We start from the raw sequence: 17,198 nt of genomic DNA, 5'->3' as shown, positions 1-17,198 counted from the left end.
ATCGAAACCGTGCTGCAGAGGCTGCAGACAGTTTCACAGTGCGGCGCTCAACCACCTGCACCAAAGGGGGGCCCATTGTGTTCTTAAAAAGCGTACATTTGGGCCTCCCTTGTGGTGCTCAGGTTGAGTGCTGCTGTGAAGCTGTCTTCAGCCTCTGCAGTGTAGGTTCGATTCCCGGCCATCCAGGGAGATTCCCACATGGCACTGAGCAGACCTCTCCTGTCATACCCGCTGCTCCCCTCAGCAGTGTCTGGTACGTCTGCCTGTTCTGCTCCCCACTCTGTCTCTGGTGAATTTCTCACCCTCTCGCGCCTCTGGCCTGTACCCCAGTGCTTGTATAAATAAATAAATCTTAAAAAAAAAACATACATTTGATACATTTGGGGAGCCCACCCCCAGTCAATAGCATGGCAGTCTCTTTCAGCTGGGTATAAGGGTGAGAGCTTGGTGTCTTGGCCTGCAGTGATAGTGTCAAAGAACGTTAGTCGAGATACCATAGCATCTATTCAATAGGTTATTGAGAGCAGCTGTTAGGTGCTCTTAAGTGTATTAACTGGACAGAGGCTGACAGCTGCTTCATGAGCTGGGTATATTCATTAGTATTGTTTACAGTTTCACAGGAGGAAACTGAGGCAGTGGAGTTGAAGCTATCCCTCAACTTTGTCGTCATGACTGAGCGAGACTGTGGGGACATGGCTTCTCACTGTGTCTGCTGCTTTATGACAGACACATTTGAGGCTCCTGAGGCGCTACTGCCAATTTACGCACCAAACATACAGGGCCTGGTTCTGCTTCCTCTGGAGGGTACGATGGCCAAAAATAAGACTTCTAGTGGAATATTTGCATCTGTTCATAAATAACACTGGGCCTGATGTGTAGTAACCTTGAGCAGATAAGTTTATTTAGAAATATCATCCATTCTCTTTATTCCCCGTCCTTATGGGCTACACAATCACTGTGAACATGGAATTACCAATATGGAGCCTTTGCGTCGCGGAAGCAGGTGTCTACCAGCCGCTGGGCACCACACTTACGCCAGAAGTTAATGTAGAACTTTGTTTCGTGTGTTCTGTTTAGAGACACCTGATTTTTGATTCATGAATGTCAAGCTCAGGGCACTGTTACTCCTGAATGAAGCTTGTCTAGCATTTTCTCTGAGAGGCACGTCACCGCCCCCTTGTACCTAGGGACACTGGCATGGGGGCCATGCAACAGTGAAATAACCAACAAAAAGGACAAAAATGTGAAAAACATAACCCTGAGTCAGATGTTTGTTACAGTATGAGAACTGAAGTCAGGTGGGCAGGCGATCCCAACCTCCACTGAGGATGTAGCCTCAAGTTGCTCAGTTTTCACTTCTCTGCTGCACATGTCTGCAAAGGAGCATGAAAGTGTTGATTTGGGGAATAAATAGATTTCAGCAAGCAGGTAGATTACACATACAGAGGATCAATTGCATCTGGATTATTGATCAGTTCAGTTCAACCAATTGTATTTCCCTTTTTTTTTTTCCAGCACATTCAAGAGACAGGTGGCCTCTGGTCTATCTATGCTAGTACCGCTACTACTTGCAGGTACGTGCACTCTCTTTAAAAAAAGAAAACTTTCAAATTTGATTTGGTTTTTCAAAGGGCAGTAAATAAATAGTTGGAATGAAACAGTTTGAAGTTTTACACATTTCAAAGAAGGAAAACCTTTTGTATTTTACTGGAGTGTGCCAGTTCTTTGAAAAGATTCTGCACTAAGGGTAGAGTGATCCTTAAGCCACTGAGAGCTTTCCATGGCCCAATGGACCTGCTTGCCAATGTGCCACAGCCATCTTCTGTCCATGGTTTGCTCCAACATACAGATGAATATCTCCTCTCTAAGTCAGATTTTGCAAATATCCCTTTCTCTTTCACCCCATTGTCAAGAAATTCCCATGCCTTATATAGCCAAGGAGAAGGCCCGGACAGGATACTGCTTTTGTTGAGTTGTGTGACTTGGAGTGGGCAGTAGTTAATTCTGGCATTACATGTGTTGCCTTCCTAAACCTCTGGGTCCCACAAAAGTCTTGGGCTAAACTGGAAAGCAATCCTATGCCCTGGAGAACTGATGAACTTTTCCCAGCCCGATGACAAGGACACCCTTCTCTGTCCCAAAACTTCCATGTCAGCTTTCACAAAAGAAAACTTGTGAGACTAATTTCTCATTCCTACAGGGAAGGCTAAAGGGTAAGCTGTCCACAAGGTGTTGGCATTGCGGGTGCATGTCATTTCATATTTGTGTCTTGAACCAGGTTTGCAAACTGGATTTCAGTTTCCTTAGACTTGCACTGCTCAGTACAATAGTGCTAGCAACAGGCAGTGATTTAATATAAAATTTAATGAATTAAAATGAGATAAAAGTTAAACTTGAGTTCCTCAGTTGCACTAACCACCTTTCAAATGCTCAGGAGCTGGTGGCTACCATATTGGACACCCCAGATACAGAACTCCTCCATCTTTGCAAAAGTTTCTGTTAGTTATTGCTGATCTGGACTATTTGGGGAAGTGTTGGTTCTAGAATATGATTTCCCAGGAGTACCATTTCCATGACAGGTGCAAATATCATGAAGATCTCAAGAGCAATCAATAGATGTACCTCTGACAGGTTATAAAAAATCAGCTGAAGAAGTTTGGAGGCATCATAACCAAGGAGTAAAATTTTAGCAGAGTTCAAATGTTCTTTTTAAAAAGTTATTTTTTATCCCCAAATTAGAGATATGATAGTTAATCATCTCCTTAACAGATTGGTCCCCGGATACTGAAATCATTTCTACTCAGTATTACTGTGGAAAACTTGAACCTGAGGAAGATGGCACCGAGTATCCACAGAACTCCCCAAATTGACTGATTTAAGTTCAGTGGGAGAAAGCTGCCACAGTGGACAGGACTGGTAGCACCATATAACCTGGAAAAATATTTGTTCTAAAAAAATCATTAGGCAACAGTCCTTCTGCCCACCTGTGCCTGTGCAGGTGCTTCTTTTTGCCAACTCTCTGTCCCTCTTCAGGGCAGCAGCCTTCCTGCCTGCCATTACCTGAACCTTGCTGGGGCTTCTCTTCACTGACCTCCCTCAGCGGAGACAGCTCTCCTCAAGGCCTCCCTCCTGCAGGCCCTCTCTTGGCAAATCCATCCCTTTCGGGGCCAGCTCTTTCTGCCTCTTTGTGTCTGTAGGTGTCCATTATTCTCTCCCCTTTTTTAATAAAAAAATGGAATTACCATATGACCCAGCAATTCCACTCCTAGGGATCTACCCAAAGGACACAAAACGATTCAAAAAAATACCTGCACCCCTATGTTTATTGCAGCCCTATTTATAATAGGTAAAACCTGGAAACAACCCAAATACCCCCCAAATAGATGACTGGATCAAGAAGATGTGGTATATATACACAATGGAATACGATTCAGCAATCAAAAAAGATAAACTCATGTCATTCACAGCAACGTGGATAGAGCTAGAAGGAATTACGCTCAGGGAAATTAGAAGGAAAAAAAATATTGGATGGTTTCACTTATAGGAGGAATATAGGGGAACCAAATAAGACATCAATGTAAAAAAATAGTAACAGTACAAAACACAACAAAGCGAAAACAGACAATTATAAACCAGAGACATCCTGCAGGGGAGGAGAAGGGAGAGGGATCAGAGGGAGGCAGGGAGGAGCACAGGGCACTGAGGTGATGGTGCACGGGTGCCTTGGGGAAGGAAATTCTATGGGGACTCCACCTGAGGGGAGGGGAAGCAAACATTGTTTAAAAATGAACAATGACTTTAAAAGTATGTAAGGAAAAAAATAAATAAAAAGGAAAAAAATGACCCGTAAAGAAAGAAAGCCCTCAAATAACATTAAAAAAAATCCTTACTTCACATCTCAACCTGAAAGCCATTCCCTGTGGTGAGGTGTTTGCAACGGCTGCCACTGCTGGCTATTGCTGAGACACCTTGACAAGCTCAGTCAAGCCTGTGGACCCAGCTTCTGGGTCACCCTGTGCTTCCTCTGTGGAGAGGAGACGGGTGCACATGGGCGTGGGAAATGGTGACTATGAGCCACATGTGCCTGTGAGCCCTTGAAATGTGGGACTCCAGGCTGAGATGCACAGTCATTATAAAATATCTCTGGGTTCATAAGGCTGGGTATAAAAGAAGGGCTGTGAAACAGCTCACTTATAATGGTCATATTGATTGCATGTTCAAATAATAATATTTTTCATATAATGGGCTAGTGATATATATAAAGATGAATTTACCTATTTCTTCTTACTTTGTAATGCAGCTACTAAAAATTTTAAATCATTTGGGTGACACCCCTCGTGTCCCTACTGGGTAGCACTGGTCCAAACCATTGTAGCCTTCCCTTCATCTTTAGCCTTCCTGACAGGGGTTAACCACTCATCAACAGTTTTTGATTTTCTAACATATCACCAATTTACAAATAACTCTTTGGACCAAATTTGTGTTTAGGTGAGTAGGACATATTAGCTTGATAGTGTTTCAGAGTTTTAAGGATTCAGGTCACTAACTCTTTTTTCTATTCTTTAATTGAGATGAAAATGACTTCTTTTGTAGGTTATTATGCAGATGTAAAGAAAATTTGGACAACAGTCCTTGGAACCTGAGCAGCAGGTGAGTTGTGTATCATGCCCTAGAGCCAGAGCTGATGTAGGTGAGCATCACTTGGGGCATCGGATTCTACGTATCTGCTGGCTGCCTTGAATAGTAGCATCAGAATATATCTAATCACAAGATATACTAGATTAAGCTGATTAAGGTACTGTGGGGACCCCCTTCCCATCTAGAACCTTCTCAAGGGTGCCTGTCATTGCCACTTGCTTAGAGACAATGAATGTGAGACTCAGAGAAGTGAACTCCCATGGCTAGTCAGGGAGAGGACTGGGATGCAAATCCAGATTAACTGCATTTTACTAATATGAAAAAATTTTTGCAGGTCCACTGATAACAGCGAATTAAATGAAATGTCTAAAAGTTAATTTATTCTGTGTATGATAGAAGTATTACAGCATCCTGAAAGAAAGCTGAAGCCTTAAAGGAGATGTCAACAGCACATATGGACATCTCTATTACTACATTTAAGATAGCCAAAGTGACTTGTAGGATAAGGTGAAAGTATCAGGCTTTTCTGCCCTCCTGCCATCAGGATAGATGACGGAACCCTGTGGTCCTGAATGCATGCCTTATGGCGGGCACCTGGAGTAGGGTATGGGCATAGGTAGATGGGATTCACCTGGGCTAAGACTGGACTTTTAAGGGCAGCATCACAGGGACGCCAGCAGAAGCCAAGAGAAGAGAAGCAGAGAAGCTGAACAGAAGCCGAGAGAGCGAACACCGGAGAGCCCAGATAGAGCGAAGACTTGCTGGGGGCCAGGAAGCAGTCAATAGCCTCCCGGCCCCCAGCACCCCTGCCTGCTGTGTACCTGGAAAATCCCAATAAAAGCCTGCAAAGCCACTGAGGACTCTGACTCCTGCTTTACCCCGTCTGCTGGATCAGAAAACCTGCACTGTGCCCATTCCTGACTTTACAGTTGGCGTAAGTTGCCACGATGATCCATGCAGATGGGTATGGAGCCCTCTGAAGACCTGGAGGGACTAAGTGTAACAGGGTGGTCCCCAGGAAAGGGGGGGTTCTAGGTTTCCTGCCCCACCCAAAAGGAGGATGGAGCTGAGCAGAGAGAAGAAGCTGCAGAGGAGACTGAGGAAAGAAGGAAGCAGGATGGAGCCAGGAGGAGCCCTCGAAGAGGCACATGGAGTGGAGAGACATGTGAAGAAACCGCTTGCCTTTTGGTCATGGACTGGGTGACACAGGCATGGGTGAGACCCGTGGGGAGGTGACAATGGTGGTTTTTGTCTCTATTTTGATTTTGCTCTTTTCCTTCCAGACTTGTCTGGTGGTTTCTGATCCTTTTCTGTGGGTCCCCACTGGAAGATGCTTTAGACTTGTGGCGGGATTTGGGGCCCCACTCTGGGCCAATCCTGCTTGGGTAGACTTGTACCCACGAGGGACGGGTCACTTTGGTGCTTCATTTAGAAACTAGACTCTTTGCCTTTCCTGTATTGTTTCCTAGTTGTATTAAAGTTCCTTCCCATTAAAGTCTCATATGTTTTGTGTTGATGCGGCAGATGGCAGAACCCATTTAAAGCAGGCAGGTTTTGGGGGATCTGGGATGCACCTCTCCCTGCCCTGAAACATAAGGAGTAACAGACTGTGTTTGCCTGTGACAATGCTGGCGTCATGGCAGCACAGGAGATGGACAAGATCTGGGAGCTACAGGATGAGACCTTGCATGAAGGAGACAGCCCGAGAGGACCAGCCAAAGACCCCTGAGGCAGCAGAATCATCGGGGAAAGAAAGGACCAAGATTCGGAGCTCACCAGTACTGATGCAAGGAGGGGCCTGATGGCCTTGGACTAAGGGAGTTGGACTGACAATCCCTCCAGAAGGCGGAGGACCTTGCAGGCTGATATGTTTTGGTGCACCCCTGCCTGCTGCTGTACCGGGTAAATCCCAATAAAAGCCTGCAAAGCCACTGAGGACTGACTCCTCCTTTACCCGGTCTGCTGGATCAGAAAACCTGCTCAGTGTCCTGTCCTGCCCTTTACAAACTACATGTAAATAAAATATGTAAATATATAATATGTAAATATGTAAGTATGTGGCTAGTTTTTCCTGTTAAATTAGAAAACTAAAATAGTCACAGACTGTGAAGACTTTTACTGGGAGCCAGGCTACTCATGTCGAATTGTTAGGGGGAAAGGATGTGCTGAGCTCATTCCACGCAGGGTTTGTGGACGCCACCCCCACTCCAGACCAAAGCCATCAGGACATTGGGAAAGACAAATCCCGTCACCACCAAAGGGAGGGTGGCTGGCACCTGAGAGTGGGGTTAAGCAGCCAGGTTGGGTATAAAAACCAGACACGTGGGCCTTGGGTCTCTCGCTCTGTCGCTCGCCTCCTGGCTTCAGGGCTCCTGGCTGGCGGCCAGCTCTCAGAGCGCCATTTGGGATTCCAGGTCTGCGGATCAGGTAGGACGCATTTAAGACTTTATCTCCCACTTTTCTCCCTGAGCTGTACATTTCCTCATTTCCCCTGCCCTTGTCCATAAACCTTTTATGAACCTTTCGCGTGTGCCTGCAGTGGAGTATTAGTAAATCCTTTTAAGCGCGCGGGTGAGGACCCACAGTCAGGCACCCCGTTTTTTTTTTTTTTTTAAGATTTATTTTTATTTATTTATATAAGTACTGGGTACAGTCAGAAGCGCGGGCGGGTGAGAGAATTCACCAGAGCCAAAGTGGGGAGCAGAGCAGGCAGGAGGACCGAAGCACACTGCTGAGGGGAGCAGCGGGCAGCAGGAGAGGTCTGCGCGCCATGTGGGACCCTCCTCCGGTGGCCGGGGAGCAGCCGGGGATCGAACCGGTGCTGCAGAGGCTGTGGGCAGCTTTGCAACCCAGGGCTCAACCGCTGCACCACTGGGGAGGCCCAGGCAACCCGTTTTGTATTGGGGCTGCCCTGTAACAGTTTGACAAAGGTCCGGGCATGGGGCAGATTCCTGAAAAGTCAGGAATCTCCTTAGCTGACTCCTGTTAGTTTCTCCTCATTTGTTTATGGCTAGTTTCTACCATTGTCAAAATACGCATTTAAAAGTAAAGCTGCAAATGCTTTTTTTTTTTTTTTTTTAAAGATTTATTTATTTATTTATACAAGCACTGGGTACAGTCAGCAGCGCGGGAGGGTGAGAGAATTCACCAGAGCCAGAGCAGGGAGCAGAGCAAGCGGAAAGACCGAGGTACACTGCTGAGGGGAGCAGCGGGTGGCAGGAGAGGTCTGTGCGCCATGTGGGATCCTCCTCTGGTGGCCGGGGAACAATCCGGTGCTGCAGAGGCTGCGGGCAGCCTCGCAACCCATCGCTCAACCGCTGTGCCACCTGGGAGGCCCTGCAAATGCTTTTTTTTTTTTTTTTTTAAACATCTTTTTTTTTTTATAGAGGCATGTTTTTTATTTATTTATTTATTTGTTTGTTTGTTTTTTGTTTATACATGCACTGGGTACAGTCAGAAGCGCGGGAGGGTGAGAGAATTCACCAGAGCCAGAGCGGGGAGCAGAGCAGGCAGAAGGACCGAAGGACACTGCTGAGGGGAGCAGCGGGCGGCAGGAGAGGTCTGCGCGCCATGTGGGACCCTCCTCCGGAGGCCGGGGAGCAGCCGGGGATCGAACCGACGCCGCAGAGGCCGCGGGCAGCTTCGCAACCCAGCGCTCAACCGCTGCGCCACCGGGGAGGCCCTGCAAATGCTTTTTGATCAATTACTGAATAACCAATTTGATGGCAAATGGCACTGCGTGATACAAATACTACATTTTTTTATAAAATTAGTAATTCTCTGCCAAAAGGCAGCAATTCAACATTGGGCCTTACATTAACAAGTGAAAAAACTTCTGGGAACAAAAGGCTGTAAACATCCCTTGGCCAAGTCTTTAATATGGATATGTGTGCTTTTGAGGCAAGGGCTGAATGGAGAAGGAAATTCTTTTACTTTAAAGTTAAAGAGAGCAGTTGGGGGCCAGATGCAAGCCATGCTCCAAGTGTAAGAAAATTCCTAATAAGCCAGGAGGCGCTATAGTCCCCTCCTGCTAAATTCCTCCTCTTTGTTTAGGGCTAACTCCCCTGGAGGTGACAGTTGGTGTGGTAGTTGTTAGAGTGTGCATTCAAGAATAAGTCAACAACAATTTTGTGACTGATTGAGTTGATAACCATGGCAGCACAAATAGTGCACTTGGAAATAGTCAATGTTACAACTACTGATATGTCACGTATTAACCACTTTGAGAACCAAAAGCTATAACCATCTCCGACTCTGTCCCTGATGAAATATTTGTAGTTCTGTAACGGGGGTCCCCAGGAAAGGGGGAGGTTCCAGGTTCCCTGCCCCACCCAAATGCAGGGTGGAGCTGAGCAGGGAGAGAAGAAGCTGCAGAGGAGACTGAGGAAGAAAAAAAGCAGAATGGAGAGCAAGGAGGAGACCTGGAGGAGGCGCATGGAGCCGAGAGACCCGTGAAGAACCTGCGCTTGCCTTTTGGTCGTGGACGGGGTGACACAGATGTGGGTGAGACCCATGGGGAGGTGACCATGGCAGCTTTTATTTTTATTTTGATTTTGCTCTTTTCCATCCAGGCTTGTCTGGTTGTTTCTGACCCTTTTCTGTGGGTCCCCACTGGAAGATGCTTTGGACTTGTGGCAGGCTTTGGGGCCTTGCTCTGGGCTAATCCTGCTTGGGTGGACTTTTACCCATGTTGGGACGGGTCACTTTGGGTGCTTGACTTAGAAACTAGATTCTTTTCCTTCCCTGTATTGTTTCCTAGTTGTATTAAAGTTCCTTCCCATTAAAGTCTCATATGATTTGTGTTGATGCGGCGGATGGCAGAACCCATTTAGAGCAGGCAAGTGTGTGTGTGGGGGGGGGGTCTGGGCTGCCGGTCCCCCTATCCTGTAACAGTTCCTTAAAACAACAATCAGCAATCTTAAAGAAAAAGGAATTTTCCCTTGATCTTAAAGTTAGATAAGGAAACTAGGCTGACTAGATAATTAGGGGAGTAATAGGTAGAAAATTCTTTTGTTAGATTAGGAAAATTCCTCCCTTAATTGAGAGCTTGGGGCTAGGGAAGAGTCAATGCATCTTCCTTCCCCTAGGTAACTTCCTGTCCTTTGTTTCCCCTAGCCCTTAGTTAATCATTCTCTGTGGGAAACATAGAAATGTTAGTTTCAGTCACATAAGTTTTTGCTAGTAATAAAATGACTGTTTGGTTGTTCAAAGTAAATGACTATTCTAAGAACACTTGTTTAGCAACTGTGCCTTCTTTAAATCAAAAAATAATAAATGTTGCGACCTCTGCAGGAGGGCAAATAGACCCTTGGCTGTTCTTGAGAAAGATGTGATTGTTATCTTCCTGCCTTAGTGCATATGCTGATGCACTCTCATGGTTTGCTTGAAATGTTTAAATAAAGGGCTGCTGAGACCCTTAGCGGGATGATGTCTGCACCCTGATCAAGTGTCTGTGTCTCCTTACTCCCCCTTCCCCCTCATTTTCCACAAATTGCGCTGACTCCATCCCATCCTTTAGGAACCCCTCACACCCAGGCTGCTGCGGCTGTCTCGGCAGACTTTTTACTGAAATCTATACTTGTGTTGTTTTTAAAGAGGAGTAGGGACCTCCGTGGTGGTGCATCAGGCTTTTCTGCCCTCCCGCCATTAGGATAGATGAGGGAACCCTGTGGTCCTGAATGCATGCCTGAGGGTGGGTACCTGGAGTAGGGTGTGGGCACATGTAGATGAGATTCACCTGGGCTAAGACTGGGCTTTTTTAAGGGCAGCGTCAGAAGTTGAGAGAAGGAGAAATACAAGCATGAAGAACCAGGAGAGCAGCAGAGATCACCTGAGAGCCCAGAGTGAAGACTTGCTGGGGGCCGGGAGGCAGGCAGGCCCCCCAGCACCCCTGCCTGCTGTGTACCTGGTAAATCCCAATAAAAGCCTGCAAAAGCCACTGGGGGCTCCAGGACTCTCCTCCTTTACCCAGTCTGCTGGATCAGAAAACCTGCTCCATGTCCATTCCTGTCTTTACAGGAGGAGTAATTTATTGCAGGACCTGAGTGCAATGAGGGAGATGGACAAAGCACTTTCACGTTGGGGCCTTTGACTGGTGGCAGGACATAAGAACATATGGGTCTTCTGTTTCTTTCCAAAAGACCAGACATCACTACCCAATGCAGGTACGTCAGCTTGGTGGGCCAGGGAGACTCTCTTCTCTCATGAACTTGAGTTACTAGCTGTCACGTTGGGAGGTAAACAGCAGAGATTTTTTAAAACCCCTCATACCCTAAAGTCTTACACAAATGCAGACGGCAGCCACTCCTGCATAAGGAAATGTCTAATAACCCCTATAGTCCAGGTCAGCCACGGAGTTCCTGGGGTCCACGTGCAGAGGCCTTAGCTCCTGCGCCCACACTCCCCTTGTGTGATAGTGTGATTCATAGCAAATACTTATTTGGTCATTCAGATGGCCAAAATATATTTCTCAAACATAACTATTTGGTATGCAGCCACAGTTCCTGGTTCACAGGCCCCAAACCCTTAAAATTTCCTAAGCATTGGGAGTAAGAATGGTGTCCTTTGTTACATGAATGAGGTGACTTTAATGAAGCACCTGAGGCTGGTTGGCAGGAGCACCAACCAGGCGCCGACTAGTTGGAACTTCCAGGTCCACCCTGACCTCCAGGGAGGGGAGAGGGGCTGGAGGTTTAGTCCAAAGGCCCCTGAGCATGAAGCCTGCGTGTACCCCAGAAGGAGGGGCTCCAGAGAGCTGCGTGGTGGGTGAGCATGCGGAGACTCGGGGAGAACAGCACCCCTGGCGCAGGCACAGGAGCACATCACCTTCCCCCACACTTTGCCCCACGGACCTCTGCATCTGAGTTATTCTTTGTAATTAACCAGTGATTTAGTGAGTCAACAGGTTTCCTGGGTTCTCTTTCCCGAGTCCACTCTAGCAAACCAGCAGAACCTGAGGAGGGGGTCCAGGGAACCCCCGTGTAGAGCCAGCTCATCAGAAGCACAGGGACCCCCTGGCCTGCGGGGGCGGTCTGGGAAATAAAGTCTTACATGCGTCCTACCCATTCCGCTACCTGGAATCTCAATGGCACCTGAGAGCTGGTGGTGAGCCAAGAGCCATGGTGGGAGTCCTGCTGGGCAGACCCTCCTCACGCTCCCACCTCCTCCAGGTAATGAGTCTCCAAAAAGTCTTGTCCTAGGCCCCATAGGAAGTCTGGAGCTCCCAGACTTCCATCGTCCAGACTTCCATCCCATAAGCTCCAGAGGGCCTTTGCACCCCACCGCCCTCCGCCAGATCCCTGCCATCCTCTTCTGTCTCCCTGACGCATGGCCCTCCCCCAGAATGAGGCTTCCCCCAGCCCTCTCGAGGGGTCGCTGTTTCTCCCACACTCTGCTCCAGGGCCTCCTCTCCTTGCCCTCCCTGCTTTCAGGCCTCTGTTCCCTCGTGGGCTTTCACCCCCAAGCCAGCCATTGTGGTTTTTTGTCCACAAAGATTCTAGCACAGGTGCACATCACCAACACACCTCTTTCTGAAGGCCAGTGTTTGCAGAGTCTGCAGTGCCATGCATCACCCTGCTGTGGTCTGCATCCCTCAGCAGCCAGCACCCTGGTCCTGCTCCTGAGTTTTCCATCCAGTACCCACCCCCCCCCTCAGTTACGAGCATCCCCTCTCCATCTGCCACATCACTCCCTTATTTGTTGTCGTTCTGACTTGCTGACCACACATAATTCCCTACCATTCCTGCCATTTTGCTGTAAATGGCATCCTTCCTGTGGCTGAATTGCTTCCATTGTGTGCATTCGCCACCTCTTCCTGATGAGTCCTCATCCGTGTTCTTGCTGTTGTAAACAATGCTGCAATGAACACTGTCCAGCATGTAATTTTTTGAGTTGATGGTTTCATGTTCTTCAGATGCCAGCAGGTGGCATCACTGAGTCCTATGGTATTTCCATTTTTAGTTTTTTGAGGTAAATCCGGATCACTTTCCAAAATGGTTGCACCAGTTTACATTCCCATGAACAGTGTACCAGGATCCCGCTTTCTCCACATCCTTTCTGTTGGGGGTCTTTTTAGTATGTGCCAGTCCAGTAGCCATGCGATGGCATCTCACTGTGGTTTTGACCCATAACTCCCTTATTAAAAGTGATGTTGAATATTTTTCCATATATCTATTGGTGTTCTGGGTGCCCTTTTTGGTAAATTGTTCAAATCTACAGCCCATTTATTATTTGCTGCTTTGTTGTTGCTAAATTGATTGTTTTCTGTATATCTTGAATATTAACCTCGTGTTGATTGCATATTATGTGACTATTTTCTCCACTCATTTGGAAGTCTTTTTAATATGCTTATTATTTTTTTTCTCTGTTCAAAAGCTTATTAATTTGAGGTAAACCCAGTGGCTTATGCTTTTATTTCTCTTGCTGCGGGAGCCAAGACTCCCAAGACAAATGTATCATCCACGTCATGCAACATGTCACTGATGTTTTTTCTATATATATTTTGTTGGTCTTATATCTAAGTCTTCAGCCCATTTTGAATTTGTGGAGTTAGAGTGTGATTCAATTTCATTCTTTTACATGTGTCTGTCCAATTTTCTCAGCAATTTTTATTTTTTATAAAGATTTTTATTTTATTTATACAAGAACTAGGGTACAGGCCAGAGGCATGGGAGGGTGAGAGGATTCACCAGAGACAGAGTAGGAAGCAGAACAGGCAGACCCACTGAAATACACTGTTGAGGGGAGCAGCGGGCAAGACAGGAGAGGTCTGTCTCGCCATGTGGGAATCCCCCTGGCCAGCCGGGAATTGAACCCTCGCTGCAGAGGCTGCGGACAGCCTCACAGCGCTGCACTCAACTGACTGCGCCGCCAGGGAGGCCCTCAGCAATTTTTAAAAAAGATTTATTTATTTATTATTATGTATACAATAACTGGGAGACAGGCCAGAGATGTGGGGGGCAAGAGGATTCACTGAGACAGAGTGGGGAACAGAACAAGTGGACTAACTGAAAAACACTCCTGTATGGAGCAGTGGGCGAGACAGGAGAGGTCTGCTGCGCCATGTGGGTAGCTGCCTGGCCGGCCGGAATTGAGCCTGTGCTGCAGAGGCTATGGGCAGCTTCACAGTGCTGTGCTCCCCTCGTGCCACCAGGGAGACCCTCAGGAGACCCTATTTGTTAAATAGGAGACCCTATTTGTTAAAGAGCTCTCTCTTCTCAGTTATGCTTCCGTTATAATGTCAGTATTAACATATGTGTGTATTGATTTCCAGGTTTTTGATTCTGTTCTTTCAATCGATGTGTCCAGTTTCATTCCAGTGCCATTGTTTTTAGTACTGTTGCTTCATAGTAAAGTTTGAAGTCATAGGAAAAAGTATGAAGTTTGCTTCGTGACTCTTTTTCTCAGGATTGCTTTAGCTATTTAAGACCTTTTACAATTTCATGTACATTGTAACATTTTTGTACTATTTTAAATGGGAATTGCTTTCAAATTATACATTGCTTTTGGTAGGAGAGTCATTATGAGTGCTGATTCTCCCATCCTTGAGCATACAGTACCTTTCCATCGCTTTGTATGTTGCTCAATGTTCTCTAGTAGAATCTTTTTTCCATGGTATAAATCCCTGGGAGATGTTTGATTCTTCTTGAAGCAATTGTAAATGAAATCATTTTCTCAATTTCTTTTTCTTCTCATTCATTATTTATATATATAAATGGAATTTTTATTTACATGTTGGTTTTGTAAACTGCCATTTTGCTGTATTAATTTATTGTTTCTTAGAGCTTTTTTTCTTAAAAGATTTAGTTATTTATGTATGCAAGAACTGGGGTACAGGTCAGAGGTGTGGAGGGTGAGAGAATCATTTCCTCTTTTTTAATCTGTATTCCTTTTGTTTCCTATTGTCCAATTGCTCCAGCTAAAACCTCTTAGTACTTGTCTTACTCCTGCCTTTAAAGAGAAAGTTCTCAGTATTTCACCATTAAGTATTACAGTGTCTGTTGGTTTGGGATATGTGGCCTTTATTATGAGATAGTTTCCTTCCTCTCCCATTCTTGCTGACTGTGAATGTGCTGAATCTTGTCAAATTCTTTCTCTGCATCAATTAGTAATATATATTTTTTCTTTCATTTTATTGAGATAATGTATTACATTGTTTGATTTATATATGTGAAACCATCCTTGCATCTCTGGGATAAATACCCTTGGTCATACTATATAATGCTTGTAATGTATTGTTGAATTTGATTTGCTAGTGTTTTGATAAAGATTTTTTAAAATTTATTTATGCATACAAGAGCTGGGGTACAGGCCAGAGGTGTAGGGGGTGAGAGTGTTATAGAGCAACCCCGATATTAAACGGGTTCCTGGCTGTGGGTCCTCACCCGCGCGCTTTAAAGGGACTTATGAATACTCTACTACACACACACACAAAAGGGTTAATAAAAGGTTTATTTACAAGAGAAAAAGAAATAAGGAAAATGTACAACTCAGGGAGAAAATAGGGAAATAAAGTCTTTAATGCATCCTACCCGATCCGACAACCTGGAAACCCAAAGTCACTCTCAGAGCTGGCCGGACGCTGCGAGCTGGCGGAGAGCCAAAAATGGGGGACCCCTCCAAAGCCCACGTGTCTGCCTTTTATATCCACCTGGCTGCTTCACCCCACCCTCAGGTCCCAGCCACCTTCCCTTTGGTGGTGATGGGATTTGGAGTTCCCAGTGTCTTTGACTTTGACCTGGGGTGGGGATGGCGTCCACAAAGCCTATATGGAATTAGCTTTGGGACATCCTTTTCCCCCCTAACAATTGGATTCACCAGAGACAGAACAAGGAGCAGAACAGGCAGATTGACTGAAATACACTGCTGAGGGGAGCAGCGGGCAAGTCAGGAGAGGTCTGCTACGCCATGTGTGTATCTCCCTGGCCAGGGATCAAACTCGTGCTGCAATTGCTGTGGACAGCTTCATAGGTTGCATCTTAACCTCTTGTGCAACCAGAGAGGCCCTGTTTTTTTTTTTTTTTTTTTTTTTTATAGAGGCATGCTTTATTTATTTGTTTGCTGGTTTGTTTGTTTGTTTTGTTTATACATGCACTGGGTACAGTCAGAAGCGCGGGAGGGTGAGAGAATTCACCAGAGCCAGAGCGGGAGCAGAGCAGGCAGAAGGACCGAAGTACACTGCTGAGGGGAGCAGCGGCAGGAGAGGTCTGCACGCCATGTGGGACCCTCCTCTGGTGGCCGGGGAGCAGCCGGGATCGAACCGGCGCCGCAGAGGCCGCGGGCAGCTTCGCAACCCAGCGCTCAACCGCTGCGCCACCGGGGAGGCCCATAGAGGCCCTGTTTTGATAAAGATTTTTGTGACAATATTCATCAGAGCTATGGTCTGCAGTTTCCCTGTGCTGGCTTTGTCTGGCTTTGGTGTTGGGGTAATGTCTGTATTTTGAATTGAATTAGGTAATATTACTGTTTCTTAGATTTTGTAAGTAATTTGAGCAAGATAGACATAGTTTCTTCTTGAAAAGTTTGATAAAATTTGCTGTAAAACTGTTCTGGGACCTTTATTTTTAGGGAGATGTTTCTGCACTTCACTTTTTATCATTAATCACAATTATCCCTGTGAGTCCTCTGGTAGAGGGGATTATAACTTATTTTTCACAACTAAAATAGTATATTCCATGTTTGTCATAATACAGTGATATAATGTAATTAACTATTCCCCTTTAAAAGGACATTAGCTTGTTTCAAGGTTTTGTTTTCCCCCCTAAACAGCAATTCATTATCCATCCTTGTGCACCTGTTTGGTAGATTCCCAGGTACAAACTCCTAGGTTAAAAGGCATATGCATCTTAATTTTAACTTCAGTAGATGTTGTCCTACTGCTTTCCAAAAGTTATAGTGTCCAAGAGTAATGATTACAGTACTTTTCCTGCATCCTGATAGAAGTAAAGAAAAATCTCATTTGCACTTAAATTTGTTTTCTTGATTATTAGAGTCTGATGTTTTTCTTTTTTTTTTTTTATAGAGGCATGTTTTTATTTATTTATTTGTTTGTTTGTTCGTTCGTTTTGTTTATACATGCACTGGGTACAGTCAGAAGCGCGGGAGGGTGAGAGAATTCACCAGAGCCAGAGCAGGGAGCAGAGCAGGCAGAAGGACCGAAGTACACTGCTGAGGGGAGCAGCGGGCGGCAGGAGAGGTCTGCGCGCCATGAGGGACCCTCCTCCGGTGGCCGGGGAGCAGCCGGGGATCGAACCGGCGCCGCAGAGGTCGCCGGCAGCTTTGCAACCCAGCGCTCAACCGCTGCGCCACCGGGGAGGCCCCGAGAGTCTGATGTTTTCTTTTCTTTTTTAATCACCTGGACTTGCTGTGAATTGGCCTGTTTTGCAAATTTTCATTCCTCTAAAAAATTCATGCTTTAATTGGTTGTTGCAGCTGGCCCACCAGCTTCCACTCTCTGGCTGGATAAGACTGAAATATGCTATAAACATTGACATGTTTGTGGATCATTTGAAAGGAACAGAGGGAAAAGCAGCAAAGGGCTGAGAAGACAGTGGTGAGGTAGC

At 46.0% G+C, this 17,198-nt stretch overlaps 1 long non-coding RNA gene across 1 annotated transcript; it reads left to right on the top strand.

Annotated features, from left to right (window-relative positions):
* Window positions 1-1,511: 1,511 nt before the first annotated feature.
* On the top strand, window positions 1,512-5,431 carry LOC119233309 (uncharacterized). The gene is made up of 3 exons (XR_005122373.2): window positions 1,512-1,574; window positions 4,594-4,650; window positions 4,973-5,431. It is a non-coding gene; the product is annotated as an uncharacterized LOC119233309 (long non-coding RNA).
* The last annotated feature ends 11,767 nt before the right edge of the window (window positions 5,432-17,198 follow it).

The sequence above is a fragment of the Talpa occidentalis genome, unplaced genomic scaffold, assembly GCF_014898055.3.
Source record: "Talpa occidentalis isolate TD23 unplaced genomic scaffold, MPIMG_talOcc4v2.1 talOcc4.745, whole genome shotgun sequence".
Taxonomy (NCBI): domain Eukaryota; kingdom Metazoa; phylum Chordata; class Mammalia; order Eulipotyphla; family Talpidae; genus Talpa; species Talpa occidentalis.
This window is presented reverse-complemented; position numbering and strand designations above follow the sequence as displayed.